The sequence below is a fragment of the Scatophagus argus genome, chromosome 7 (genome assembly GCF_020382885.2).
Source record: "Scatophagus argus isolate fScaArg1 chromosome 7, fScaArg1.pri, whole genome shotgun sequence".
Classification (NCBI taxonomy): domain Eukaryota; kingdom Metazoa; phylum Chordata; class Actinopteri; family Scatophagidae; genus Scatophagus; species Scatophagus argus.
The window spans coordinates 22,737,910-22,753,867 of record NC_058499.1 but is presented as its reverse complement, the minus strand read 5'-3'; the positions used below and the strand labels follow the sequence as shown (position 1 = coordinate 22,753,867).

Sequence of the window (15,958 nt, the reverse complement as noted above, 5' to 3'; positions counted from 1 at the left end):
CATCTTTCGCTACCCCCCACCACCCCCTACAGAGGCCCTGATGGGACACAACCTTTCATTTGCTCATTGTGGTAATTGGTGTATGTGAGGGGGAGGTACATGTGTTCTGCTCCCCCTCTGCGTCTGTCAGAGAATTAGAAAATGGAATTCTCTGAAGAGCAGTATGTGTCTGCCTTCCTCATCCAAGATGACACATTTTCATTATTCACTCTGGGACCGAACAGATTTCTCTGTCCTCTGGCCACCAGCATACATTATGATTTGCAATTCTGAAGATAATTTATATTGTGATTAATTTCGCAAAAGTACATTTAAACAAATGAATGTTAAATTAATGGGTTCGCCAATTAAGTCTTTTTTTGCTACAGGTCCTTCTCAGCTGGGATGAAACTAATAAATGATAACAACTCTTTACAACTGTTCAAATTGGTTCACAAATGAATTAGCCCTATTAAAAGAACTAAAAAAAAATCCTCCCTCATGTGTCATCAATTCATGCCACCTTTTCCAAATTACATTAAATCCCCTTTTTAACCAGATAACATTGTGACAATATTCATAATCATTATTTAAACAGGAAGCTGTACCTTAAGAATACATAGAAATTGTTGGTATGATTCAAGATTTCTTATTTCTCTGTCGCTAATTTGTAATGCAAAACATAGGCTAACATCACACCAATGTGAACAACTTTGCACTTATCTGCTTTGCAATTGTACTGTTGTGTCCACTTAATACAATTTGTATAGTACTGAAATGATTATTTTATCCACCCTAATTGATTTCTTGACGTATATTGCCTACAAATGAGCACTTACTACAGAAACATGGAAGCTGGGAAAAAATCTTTCAAATATAAAGTCTTAATTTCATGCCTTTTCTTAAGACTGATTTTCAACCGCCACAAGAGTTTCAGGTAGTCTACATGTGCCTTCTGAAGGTCACACAGAAAAAGACAGTATATCTACATGCAATATTAATAGATTAATCTACAAATAAATTCTTTGAAATATGTGATTTAAAGGGTGGCCTTACCAGAACAAGTAACAAATACACAAGAGTCAGAGGCTGCAGGGACAGTCATTGCTAATAGCCTAAGCTAGGCTAGGTACATTATAGCATTACTAATTTATCTGGTGTAGCTTTATTTCTTGTTCATTCTGATTTGATTTACTGTACTTACTGCATTAATTATGCGGTATAAAAACTCAGTTAGGCTGCTAACATGTTCAAGGATCAAAATCGTTTCAGTTCAATAACAGGAAACAGGAGAAAGTGGGTAAAGCTGATTTAGCTAAAACTCTTCCTAACTGGCTAGCTGTGAAGTCACTGTAGTTTGGGTCTTATCTCCGTTGTCTATGTTCTATAAGCTGTTTTATGTATATAATACTACAACATTTTTACGGCAAAATGCAGGTAAAACAGGTGGCAGAAAGTCAGATTAGTTTTGGCCAAATACGTAGCTACTGTTTTGCCTTGACTGTTTTGATTTTGATTGATAATCAGTCAATAAATAAAGTCATAAGCATGTAAAATGCCACATATTTCCTGCTAACAGTTTCACAAAATCAACAATGGGCTGTTTTTATCTATTTGATAGACTACTAACATAAACCGAATGCAGTCAGTCGTGAGAGAACAATTTGGAAACGCGCACACGTTGTTTATCCCCTTCAGAGATATACAGAGAGGGAGAAACATCACAACATCCATTTTGTGGAGGTGCCACATTCAGTGGAAATAAGGTCTTAATTTTGTGAAATAGTAGCACTAACAGTGCCACTGGTATCATCATGTAGACTTGTTTTGTGGTAATTATGAGGGTTCACAGTTAATGTGAAAAGCCTGTATTCATGTTTAAAAATGGTACAAATCCATGCCAGGATATAAATTCCCTCTCTGTCTCTAAAGAGATCAAACACGCAAACGAATGAGCACAGAGCGTAGCTGTCTAAAATAATCTGAGTTAAAATGTATCTAAAAAACATTGGACAAATAAATAAATATTTAACCCTTTGGCAGCCTATTCAAGAGTGAATGAAAGACTGTGATCTGCAGTCATGGTTGGAGAATCGCTAAGGGGGAGAACAGAGAAAACAGTCAGACCACTGACCTCTCACAGAGGGAGCATCCTGTTCACGACGGCCTGAGACGAGGGCTCGCCACAGGGGGAGATGCAGACAGAGATGTGGGGGCGGAGACGGCGTGGGGGGCTGTTGCTGGAGGAGCAGCAGGAAAGGTGAGTTGGAGAAGCGAGGGGAGCTCTCGAGAGGCAAGGTTATTGGGTTAGGGGAAGGAGCGCGAGTGGCAAGAACAGGGAGAGCAGAGGAGAGGAGGAGGGGTGCCTTATTGAGGGAGGAGAGGTGAGGGAAGTGGTGTAAGAGAGGTGCGAGGTAGAGGAAAGAAATGGGGGAGCGATGCGAGAGAAAGGAAAAGGTGCTATGTAGGGATTAAAGCTGAAATCGGTGACATATGGAAAAGGTGAAATTGAGACAAAGAGGTGGAGAACATGGAAGAAGAAAGCAGTGCAGGGAACGAGTAACGACAGAGAAATCTTTTATCAAAAGATTGCATTTTGTTCCTCAATCTGCTTAAGACCCCCTTACGCACCTGGCACCAAAATACAACCTAATGAAATAATAATCACATAGAACAAAATCAGATCAACTGCTGGTGTAAATGCACCCAGGGCACAGCGCAGTTCAGCCACCGTCTGCATGGAGTAATTGTGTCCGCCAAAATAAACTCACAAACAGGTGCAAGGTAGCTCAGACTGCAACCCACTCGTCAGTATGGATTTTATGAAAATACTTAAGTAAGCCGTACAGATGACTGAACAACACCAAGCGCTTCCTGTCAATATTAATTATCTCGTAAATATTACCAGTACAGGGAAAGAAATCCTAACTGGAAAATGCACCTGCACACAGAAGGTGTATTTTAGTGTCAGATTTAGCTCTGTTCTGAATCTTATGTTAATGCCATGTGGAAAGGGGATTTAAGAGGTAAAGGCAATTTTGAAGGGATCTCATGTTTGTCCTTTCAGGTTTATTAGATAGGAAGGACTAGAGGCGAAGTGGGGGAGGGGTAACAAAAGGCACAAGTCTGACTGCAGCAAGAGACATTGTATGTGCACCTCCTGAGGACCCACAGCTAAAGTGGGTCCTGAAGAAGGAAGGAGCTGTGGAGGACAGCAGGGTGTGAGGTGAAAGGGTGAGGGTGGCGGGGCTGTCGACAACACTTGCGAGGGGAGCAGAGGGAGAGAAATGGATGGAGGCAGGGTGGGAGGAGTGGTGCGCTTGGCAGGGTCTGCAGGTCAAAGAGCCCTCACTGGATTCATGGAACAATCCTTTCTGTTCTGGCTCTCTGGCAAGCACTTTTCTCTGGCCCTCAAATGTTCCCCCCGTCCTTTCATTTCATTTCATTTCATTTCCTTTCCTTTCCTTCTGCTTCTACTGACTACATGCTTTCTCTCTCTCTAACCCTGAACTCAAATCTTAAAGCTGTGCAAGGACATGTTGCACAAATGCAGCTTCAGGAGAAATGTGAAATCTTTGGAGTTTCAACTAGTTAGGGGCAGGCAGTCATAAAATGTAGCATTTTCCATACATTCACCCAAACATTGTACTTCAGTACAAATTTATGGTACTGAATATAGTATTTTCTTCTCATGTCACTTTCTAAATACGGAAATATTGTAGTTTTTATTTCATTGCTACTATTTCATGTTTATCTGACAGCTTTAGTTATTAATTCCTTAAAAAATTAAGATACTTGCACAATTGAAAAAGTACAGCTGAAACGATAAGTCTATTGATCATCTGAGAGAAAATAAATTAGAAATTATTTTGCTAATTATTTGTCATTTTTCATGTAAACATATTTCTTGGCTTTAGCTTCTTGAATATTAACATTTGTTGCTTTTCTGTTGAATTATTTAACTTTAATATATCTGTACTAATGGTTAGACCAAAAAACAACAACAACAACAAAAAAAACAATTAATGGAGAAAACAGTCAACAGAATTAACCGCTACAAAGATAATCATTAGTTTCAGGGTTACAAAATAGTTCAAATTAAACTCCACCTCAACATAACAGCTTCTTCTTGTATTGATTGTTTCTTGTCTAAACATACAACATTTTCTGCCAAAGTTACAACAGTTTTAGTAAATTCACATCGGAGACTTCTCTATTTTTGGTTTTATCTGTAGGGCTCCAGCTGGAAAAATTGATGTCAAAAAATTCTGTGCACCAATCAGGATTTAACAATACTTGAATAAGTGATGACAGTAATGGGATCTCTGCTTGTGTTTTCAGTACACTGAGAATCAAATCCACTGAAATTCACCAAGTGTTATTCAGCCTCTGTAAATAATGTTGGCTGAATAGAGTTTAAAAGCTGAGTGTATTTAGGGAAAGCAGGAAACGACTCATGAAAGATGCTAGTGAGTTGCATTATGGGAACGATCTAGCAATTTTGAAGCTTCTCTCATATTACGGACCAAAAATTAGGTTTTTCATTTATTCCTTATTTTTAATCTGACTCATCTCATCTCATAACTTTGTAGAACTGGAAGAAATCTAATTGCTGGAGTGCCCCTTTAATGGGAAGAAACCATAAGATTCCAAATTTTCAGGGGCCTTAAACTCCAACTCTTGTCCCTATCTGAAACCTAAATCCAACTCCAGCTCCTAAAGTAGCAGCTTGATGTAGTGATGACCCACAAAACGACCTATTTTTTTCTCTTTTTTTGAAAAAAAAAAAAAAAACACGTCCTCTTTCAGAAGAACTAAATTGCAGTGGAGGACAACAAGTATAAGAACACACACACTTACACATACTAACGGACACACACACACACATAGTTCAGACTGGGACATCAAGACAATGTTTTTTCACTCCTGCTGGTTTTCACTGGCAGCAACAAGCACCTGTGCGTTGTGTGCAACAAAGGTTCCTAGCAACAGTCGTCGAGGAGAGACATCGTCAGGATGCACACCTGTTTGATCTGCCGGGACCCTCTGTGATAAGTGGCCCCGGTAACCATGGTGACCAGGATATGGGATGGATCCATGTGGTGCTATTGAATGGCCGTGGATTATAAACACACATACATACGGAGACACACAAGGACACACACATATACCTAGGAAACACAAATCATGCTTGAAGTAGCATGCTGCACACAGCTCCATACACACACACACACACAAAACAAGCACACATGCACAATGAGAAAGAGGTTATAAAGAATACAAAATCATTTAAACCCACAGAAGTTGTGCGCGTAACAAGGCAAGTACATCACCTCAGAGCATGCCCAAATTCACACCTGCATGCAGACTCGTAAGAGACTTCACACATGAAGAAACGTGCAAAAATGGTCTAACATTCAGGGAAAAAAGAACAGGAATACATACGCGTAGGCCCACTCCAAACATTCCAATCAGAGAAACAACACAATGCAGCGCGTAGAGAAAAACGAGGCGGCAGATGGCCGACATGCTGACAGTTACTCACAGTGTGCAGGTGGACGAGGAAGCATTTTGCCTCTCGCTAAAGAACTCTGCATCGACCCTGGAGTGAAAATGTGAATCGTTAACTGCAGTAGTCATTCACACAAAAATAGATGTACAAATCTGCACGCAGAAATACATAATTGTCTGCACTGTTACATTTTCTATAGACTGAAAGGCCTGATAGAAATGTGAGTATTTAAATGCAATCAAACACGAACAATGCTGCTCTGTGAGCTTTTCCTCCATATTCCTGCCTGATACATGGGAATGTGAATAGTTACCAATTAAGAGGTGTGAAACTCTAAGTGCTGTTCTGCTCTGCACTATGTACTGGTGCGCAGTGTGCCAGGTCTGATGCATTGAAATGTAAATGACACATTAATCTGTGTTGTTTGTATTGAAATCATTTTACATAGAGATATAATTCATCTGTACAACCCAATGCTCAGATTAACCTGTGCTGCTCTGTACAAACGTTGTATTAAAGAAACATAAGAACTAATTAACAGACTTAGTATTGTTACAGAGTATTTACAATGTAAAATAATTGCACATAAATGCTGCTTAGTCTCTCCCTAAGGAAGTTAATCAGTAGATCTTTAAATATATTATATTTTGTATGTGAGATCACAAGTCTGCTCATGTATACTTTTCCACATAAACGATGTTGAGAGATTTAAAAAAATAAAAAATTAAGAAAACAAATCAACCTTTTTAGATTAGAAGTCAGTCCTTCTAGCAGTCCGGAGACTTCATTCTCACATGTCCGCACTGTTTGTGTCATAGCAGCACAATAATGCATAGAAGCACTTGTGCGATGCAGATCTTGTCTCTGACCTTCCAGTTTTCAAGTATGATCCTTTATTTGCATTAAACTGTATTTTCCTTTATTCTGACAGTCCTTTGTCGGTGCTATTGAAATAAACCCTTTCTTGCCATTGTGCAGACGGGCGAGCCTGACAGCTTAGATGTTGTAGTCTGTCAGACAACAGACAGACAGACAGCCTCGTCCTCTATTCTGCAAGCCAATCATGACTCACAACCTGCATGTCACGAGGAACGAGCAGCTCGAGCTCAACAGCAGTACATCTTTCTTTTTGCTCCAGACAAATTTTCTCAGCACAGGAAGAAAAAAAAACCCCAATGAGTGTGAGTTTGGCCATCGTTAATCTGTGGAGCCCCCCTACTGTCAGGTGAGAAAAACAAAATAGTCGTGTAAATTTGTGCTCTCAGTTTATTTACTCTGCACATAGATTAGTAAACTGTGGCCAGGGATTGCAAAACCGTCTACTAGTCGGCGGGCTCAGCTGGTGCCGGGGGGGCTCTGCATCAATCAGTCAGTCAACACCAAAGTTCACTGTTTCTTTTGGTAGAAAAAGGAAATAAGAGCAAAGGTACCACAGCTGATGATTGTCCGTCAGACCAGATGAGAGATTCATCCATGCAGCTCTGACTGAGTTATCAGAGGAAACTATCAACCAGCCTCAGTTCTCAACGAACGCTCGCTCCAAACAGACGATGGCTTATCAGTTTACTGCTCATTAAGCCATTTTGGTATTTGCGCAGTTTGTGTTGTGTTAGCTGCTGTTTTTTCCCAGTCATAATTAGGATGTTCTGCCACCTGTCAGTCCAGGATTTGTTTAATTTATTCATTTTTCAGAAAAGTTTAGTGAATATATATTTTATTTTTAGCCAGACCGTTGCCAAGAAAAAAATTACCTGAAAGAATTAACAACCACTTCACTTTCACTTAAAGTTCATATCTCGGGCCATGAGCGCTCTTTTTGAAGTTATTACTTGCTAAAAATGAAATAAAATTGCATTTGCAATTTTGTGCATTTTGTTTCATAAAACTTGATGTGACTTTCGCATTTATTGTTCATATTTTTAGCATTTTAAACAGAAAAATATTACTATAGACTTTTTAGCCTTGTTAAAGTTGGACCTCATTAGTTAAATGGAGGGACAGAGTAGACAATAGTGTCTTGTTAGCAGTGGAAACAAAGAGTAAGAATCACACTAATATCTAACTTTAATGGTTAATTTACTCATTCAGCAAGTTTACAAGCAGGACAAGACACGTGTTCATGTGAACAAGTTAGATAGAACGGAAAAGAAGAAGAAGAAAAAGGATAAAAAAAAGGAGACATTAGCAAGCAAGCAAATAAGGCTTGTGGCTCTTGAATAGCACGCTGCTTTCTAGCTGTTAGCTCATAATTGTGTCCGAAATCACTTCCTTCACTGTACAGGCCCAGTGTCCTGCCGCTAAATCTACCCACTGCCATTTTATTTGTCTAAATTCTGAGCCTGACATTTATTTACCTAATGGAACCTCTGCTTTCGGTGTACAGTAAATGAAAATGCAATGTGTCGCATTTGATAGATGTTAAAATTGTTGTGCAACTACACGATTAACTGTATAATAAAGGGGGGTTGGAGCCACAGTGACATTACCTATTGTTTCAAGGTTTTGAAGCCTTGTGTTGGGCATTATGTCCATCACCATCTTGTTTTTGTGGACCCGCAAGTGACCACATTTGGACAAAATAGCGGGGCTTGAAAGAATATGTAATGCTCTATGCTGACTAGATCTGACTGAGAACCTGAGGACACGCCGCGATATCGACCTGTTAATCACAAGGTAGCCACACCCTAAACCAGAAAACTTCATCCACATATTATTTTGTCTATGAAGTAAATGATGATGAAAAAATATCATGATTTATAGATATCAAAAATGCCATTTTAAATCTCACTATACACTGTTTGGTGTCTATTATATAGAGTTGAGATTGATCAAGGGAGTGATTTTTGACACAGAGTGACTCATTCTATGGTAGAACAATTGGCCTACTGCTTTATTCAGATAAAGTTTGAAATGATTTGATTGGCTGTATGAATGAAGTTCTTGATCTGTGTGGATTTAGTAGCAACAACATTCTGGCTGGTAAATGCAAAGACAGAAACTAAAACAATAATATTTAAAGTTCTCCCTTTTAACTCATGTTTTTAGCAGAGCACAAGATATGGGAGGCACAGTGTAGTATAGCAGAAAAAAAAAATCTTCAAACTTTAATTTGAAATCCAAATAAAAAGACGTTTTACTGTTTTGTTCAAACCTCACAGCAATGAGGAGAAAAAGGTCTCCAGGAGACAACACCCATTCTGTCAATATTTGCAATTTTAGATTTGTCTTCTTTGTTAAAACTACAAAAAGACAAATAAAAACCCATATTAAAAATAAAATAAAAAAATAAAACCTGGCCTTGCTTTTACGGAGTCAATAAATCACTGTGAGGCAGCTCCACAAACCCTGAAGAGCCTGTTGCTACCAGAGCTCCCGCTTCTTCCCTCCCCCCCTAATATTTGTTCTCTTTTCTCTTCCATCCTCTAGTGACCCGCTCAGCACCACCACCTCCCTCACCTCTCAGTCCCTGCCCCCTCTTCTCTTCTCTGCCTCCCTCCAGCAAAAGAAAAGGCCACAACAATGGATTTAGCTTGCTCTCTGAGTAGATGAGGGGAAGGGAAACAACAGATGAAGATGAAGAAATGATGCTGGGATACAAGAGGGTGAGGGCAGGGGGTGTGGGTGTGGGTGGGGGTGTAGGGGAGAAGAAGGTGGAAGAGTGGAGGAGGGGAACTCAAGAACCAGGTGTAGAAAGATAGGACGGCGGGGGATGGAAAGGATGGTACTCAATATGTAGAATTTGACATGAAGCTTTAGCTCCTCCATACAAAACTACATATATAAAATGTGACATTTTTAGACAGTGAATGACATATGGGGAGAGAATGAATTTAAACTTACTTACTTACTGTTTCCCTTGCTTTATCATTTTTACTGAATTCATATAGTAATATATTTTATTCTGTATTTTCTCTGTTGTTTAAAGTCATTTTGCACATTTAACACCAATATTTAAGTAGCCTCCCGGGTTGAAAATACACTTGACTGGAATCAGGTGTATTGTTCTTCGAAGCGATGACATGGATACTGTTACGCCGCATAACTTTTTTATTACTCTGTAATGAATTTTGAATCTTTATCGCACCACGTTTGTTCTGTTGTTTATTAATTATTAACGTGAAATGAACACAGGTAATATTAGTTAATTGATAATATTTATAAGACTAAAGAATATTAAAGAAAAAATTAAGTTCAAAAGTTCCATGACATATCCCTTGATATAGCTTGAGGAAAAAAGAGAAAATGAAAATGGAAAATATAGCAAACAGTTATTAGCTGAACAACCAGACGACAAAAAACACACTGATAAATGTCAATGCCAATGATAAAGGTTGATGATAAGTGTCGCATTTTGTACCCGTTTTGTCCCATTCCTATTAATCCTCAATGTTTTTTCATATTCTCTCATTTGTTGGTGAAATGCACTGATTACTGAAATGTAATCACAACATCTGCATAGTGTGTCAATCTCATCACAGGTAGCCAAGCAGTAGTAGTACAGAGAAAAGTGATGTTTTTTCCAGGCAGTATTGAAGAAAAACTACACAAGGCCACACCAGAGGAACAGGGACACCTTGTTTTCACGGCTTTACAAAGAGGCTTTTTGAAGTTGGATTGAAAGAGATCTGAAGCTGTAATAACTTTGCCGGCAGGGCGGAGAATCAATCCAGATCCTGCCTCAACTGTGGTGGAACTGATGCAATGTCAGCCTCTTTTGCTGAAGGGAAGCAAGGAAGAAACAGGAGGAGAGGAGGCAGACAGGAAGTGCAGGAGGAAGAATGGGCAGCAAGGTGAGGTCAGAGAGGAACAGAGGGTGCAGCAGGAGGAGGAGGAGGAGGAGGAGGAGGAGGAGGAGGAGTGGAGGAGCAGAAGGTGCAGGGTGGCGTGCGGGGGAGCGATGGCAGAGAGTCTCTCACCAGCACTGTCACAACCACACGCTTGGCTGCTGTTGCCGCTGATTGTGATTGCTGTTCAAACAAGGCCGACAGCTGCCACAAACATCTCCTGCTTAATATGACACACATGTACGCTCACCTACACGCACACACACAGCGATATTGCTCAGATGTCACTCTTTGCTGGCCCGCTTTATGGCAGCCTGTTATCTGTCTTTCTTGTTCTCACTCACTGATAAGACCGCGGTCGCTCTGATTGCCCTCTGCTCTCTGTAAAGTATGACAGCTCAATCACTCATCAAATCAAGATGTTCCCTCATCATGATGGAATACCTGAGTCCTCTATCAGAGACGTTCTCTTCTTGTCATTCTCTGGTTTCCTCTATTTCTAGTTTTGAGCTTTTTCCCCTCAACTAAAAAAAAAAAAAACAAAAACAAAAAAAACCCCATAATCATAACCACCTACAGATCTCAAAGATACACATTAAAATCTGGAGGATCTGTTTCTGCTCCTCCAAAGATAAAATATTTTCACCCAAAGCATACAGCTTCAGTGTATAGCAGCAGTCACCCCTGTATCATTAACAGAACTGAGTACACAGGGAGCTCATCTGCGAGTGCTTTGATAATCAACTGATTAAGTCATTTGATGGTTCTAGCTTTTGGTCGAATTTGATTCTTTTCACTCATTCATATCACAGTAAACTGAACATCTTTGGGTTTGGGACCTTTGGTCGGACAAAACATCTGAAGACTTCATCTTGCTGGGCTCTAATAAAGCATGATGTGTACTGTTCTACTAATGCTTTACTGACCAAGAATAATGAAAATAATCATAAGTAAGATTCACAGTTCACAGCTGAGGCCCATTCCAGTCTGTGTGCTATGGATATACTCACAGACAACACAAAACCCGTAATAACAACCAGTTTATCTGAAACGTGCCGATCACTCTACTGTACCGGGAGAGCCTGTGTTTATTATTTGAAACACTGTTGTCTGCAACAGAGGCAAAAAGCCTGCGGTTTTTAGACAATCTGTTAAAGCTGATAATGACTCAGGGCAAAAAGAGATTAGTTATGCATTCACAGCGCGTTCACTCAATAGTATATAATTCTCCACAGATAGCAACAATCACAACATCACTGAGAGCTCTCTGCCTCTCCCTCTCTCATGCTTTCCTGCTGTTTTGCCTCTTTTTCTGTCTGCCTCTGCCATCCCTCCTCTCTTACACACACACACACACACACACACACACACACACAGTCTTGTTTCCATCCCTTTTGGAACATTACACAGACTTACATCCATTTCCTGGAAGCTTAACCACCTCCTAACCATAACAATAAACATTACTTGCCTAATCCTAACCCTGACCTTAACCAAACCCTAACCTCAACCTGACAAGCCTTCACCCTAATATTTAATGATTTATGTTGTGGGGACTTGCATTTTGTCCCCCTAAATAAGATAGGCCACAATGTCAATGTGTAAACAGATTTTTGTCCCCACAACTACAGGAATATGTGTCCACACACACACACACACACACACACACTCCTCCACAGCAGTTGTACATTATGGAGTGGTAACCATGCAGCATCTAATTGCAATAATTGGAAGAATGTACTGAGCGGCCTGTTTGAACACCTGTTAGCACTGAATTTCTCTCATGGCTACAGATTGTATGTGCTGTGTCACACCATTTGGTGCGTCGTGCATGTGTGTGTCCATTTGCGTACATGTGGGTGTATGTATGTATTTGAGTGTGAACCCCCCCCCTCCACCCACACACACACATACACACACACACACATTCTGGCTCATATAAGGGAGGGGCAGTAGGGGGGTTATGTAAATAGGAAATGCTGGCTGAGCTCCAGTTTTCATTTTGACACCTCAGACCCTGCCAGAAGGAGACTGCCTGTCACTGACACATCCTAAGGCGCTTCACCCAGAATAATTTGGGACAAAAATGAATAATATGCATGATACATCTTGGCCTTCACACTTCTCATGCTGTCATCACTCGTCTCTCTTAGTTGTTTCGGAGCCTTGTTTCGACTCATGTTATCAGCTGTTACGACACATTTAGAGATCAGTTTGTTTGGGAAGATTAGACAAAAGCTTTGGGAGGATCTGTCTGCTATAAAATAACAACTCAAAGTGAGGTGTAAGTGTGTGTGTGTGTGTGTGTGTGTGTTCCTCCCTGCCCTGTTCAGCTGGTGTCACAGGCTGCCTGCTCTCCCTCTCATGTCCTTGCTGGGGGGCATCTGGCCACATGTGCGGAGCTGTCCGCCACTCCGGTCCTGAAACCTCTATCCTGCCCGGGTTAAACACACACCCGACTCTCTTTTCACGCTCATAAAGGCTGCACTTTCACGGCAGCTTTTTATTTATTTATTTTTTTTTTAAAGCTTGATTTCAAGGACAAAGCTCCACACAAAACATAAATCATTAAAATTGAAATTCTATGCGCTTACACGCTTGTAACCGCAAAGAATTATCACCCTGCCAGAGCTTCATTTTCACCACACAGCCGCCGTTTCACACTTTCAACACAGTTTAAAAAAGAAAAGACAAATTAAGCTTCTTTTCTCTGTCTCTCTCTTAAAGTGTCCAATCAACAGGAGACAAGCCAGCTATTGATTCAGTCGGAGGGCTTCAACATTGAGCTGTTGTCATTTGACCCCGGGAAGCCCAAACGAGCTGTGAGGAGGGGGGGGGATGCTGATAATCCATCGGAGAGGTAACGACGCGGGGACCACGCTGTTCTGACTGCAGGGGACCCAACATAAAGAACTTTATTTTCAATCCAATTACGTTTCCATTATTGTTAATTGGGGCACCGTCGAGTTGAGATCAATACAAGCACTTAACACTGGGCTGCCAGGCTGCGCTGGGATCAGTCATGAGCCTCACTTTCTTTCTAGATGTCTGGAGAGGGTGGTCGCACGTTTGCTCGTGGAGACTGTGACACCTGAGGAGTTCTGTGGTGATCGGTGGGTTCACTTACCTGTTGATATCTTTGCAGGTCTGTCTGCACCGTGCACGCTGCGTCCTCCTCATCGTCACATCTTTAAAACACGAGGAAGAAAACAGAGGATCAGGCAGGGTAAGCTGGGTGCCATCTATTAGTCTTATACTTCACATCTTCAAATCTCTTTACTTCAAAGTGCTTTGAGTTCGGATCGGAATGTTTCCCGATCATCTCTATTCTAACAGCTTACTAAACACCGGGACTGTGCGCTCATTTTGCACGACCCCCGGTCTTCCTGACTTCTTCTGTTTCTTTGCTAGAATGCGAGATGATTTGATGATGATGTGAATCTATGCGCTCACCTGGCTGCGGTCAGTCCGGCTCCGCTGCTGTTGCCGCTGCCGCCGCCGCCGCCGGGTTGGATGGATGGAAGAGCGGCTCGTCTGAAGAGGAGCACGAGCCTCCGGTGCGCTGCTGTCTGCTCCTTTAAAAGCCTCCACTGGTCCAATAGGAGGTCTGTCAGCCTGATGGGGCCTGACGTCACCCCCCGACCCCCCACTAGATTTGAACTATAGAAGAAATTATATCAGCATTATTTCCTTACACAGAAGAAAAAGCACTGAGACGTTTAAATCGGCGCAGAACAAGATTTCACTGTAAATGCTCGGCTGTGTCGTCTTTCTTTCATTTAGTTTTTCTTTTATTTCATTTTCTTTTATTTTTTTGAATTTTCATGTTCGAGACTAAACAAACGTGACATGCTGTGTGATTTTTTTTGCATATGAACACAATGCAGAAACGAAAAGAAAGCAAGGGAAGATGGAAGCAAAAAACAAAACAAAACAACAAAAACAAAAAACATAATAACCAGTCAGCTTTAGCAGAAAGTGATAAACTCATGAGCCCTTCGTTTCTTGACGGTGTCCACTAACGAGGTGGAAAAAAAAGCACATCCTGATCTCCACTGTCGTCAGGGTTAGTCACCAAAGAAGACATACAGACAAAGAGGAGCAGGTGAGTTTCAAGTTTAACATGCTGCAGCTCGACATCTGAACATGTCCTTCATAGTCTGGATTTAAATTAAAGCCTATATATGACTGTACACAAATATCCGATGCAACTGTTGAAATGTACGTACATTTACTATAAAGTACCATTAAGACGTATTTACATTACTTCAGTGTTCCCAGTTTTATGTTATGTCTACCTCTACTTCACTGTCTTTAGCCTGTTTCATACTTGGTGACTAATGAACTGTCAGATTAAGAACAGATTGATACATGATGCTTTTGTAAATTAAACCACATAACAGTACAGATATTTACTCAAATTTAGTTCCACCTTGTAAATATAAACTTTAATGCGTCAATAATAATGCAGTTACATTTATAAAGAAGACTCCTACATTTACTTTTGATTCTACTTTTGATTCATGTTAATAACATTTTTCATTCAGTAAAAATCTTTATTACTTCTCCCACCACTATCCTGTTCACTTAAGGTGGACAAGGATTAACAATGCGCTCACTTTTGTTTCTACCTTTTCAGTGACATTTTCTGTTATTGTCAGTCAGTCTTTCAGCGGTTAAGTGCAGAAAAACACGTTATACATTACACTCTATCACATTCTAATAAAACATTTCAAAAATTAAGAAAAAAAAACAACTGTGTGCTTATGCAAACCTTTGAAACGGCTTTATAAGAGCAACATTAGTTAAATGAATGTAAGGCAATCAATAGAGGAGCATGTATACTTGCAACCACAGCTACGACATCAAACTAGACTGGATTTACATATTTTAATCTGCTGAAACATGGAATACTGGAGTGAACAATCTACCAGGGACGCAGTTGGGTATCCAAAACAGACCACTCAACCCAAAACATACTTAAATCAAAAACAAGGAAAGCAAGGACACAAATAATTCTTCCAGCTCTACCAGGTATCATTAACATCCAAGGTTATATCACTGTGTGGCAGCCTTGAGGGCCCGTTATGAAATTATGAATGCACTGATCATCATGTGTATGAGATCACCCCGAATATAAAAAATCATATCTCTCTTTCTTTTGTTGTAATTGAATAGTTGATATGTTTAGTGAGATCTGTGCTTTAAATGTAATACTTTTTTTCTTGTACAGTTGGGAGCCCTTTAAAGCTGTATACCAAATGTAATATTGTATTTATTGCGGTTTAGCATTTAAAATATTTACAGAGATAAATAGAAAGAAAAAAAACATTACATGTCTACTGCAATAATCCGCTTCCATAAGGCTGTATACTGATGTCTTGAAAACGGAATAGGAACACGTCAGAACAAGAGGTGCATACAGAATGTAGCCTACATGTGTAATACTGCGACCCCCTTCGCTCCCGGCCATCACCTCATTGCTCTCCAGCGGTAAGCAGCAGCGCCACAGTATCACAAGCTAATAAAGAAATTGAAAATGATGTTACATTTCATGTCAATTCTACTTGTTCAGCAGATGACAGCTACACATAATCTGTCACCATGTTTCTCCCTGGCAGAGTGATGGCAGAAATGCTAGAAAAGATGTGTATTTTCAGACACAAATGATCGGTTTGTGAGG

General features: G+C 40.3%; 1 long non-coding RNA gene across 1 annotated transcript; it reads right to left on the bottom strand.

Annotated features, from left to right (window-relative positions):
* Nucleotides 1-4,630: 4,630 nt before the first annotated feature.
* Nucleotides 4,631-14,040, bottom strand: LOC124062600. The gene is made up of 3 exons (XR_006843954.1): nucleotides 13,729-14,040; nucleotides 13,403-13,463; nucleotides 4,631-5,581 (listed from the first exon to the last, which is right to left on the bottom strand). It is a non-coding gene; the product is annotated as an uncharacterized LOC124062600 (long non-coding RNA).
* Nucleotides 14,041-15,958: the final 1,918 nt, after the last annotated feature.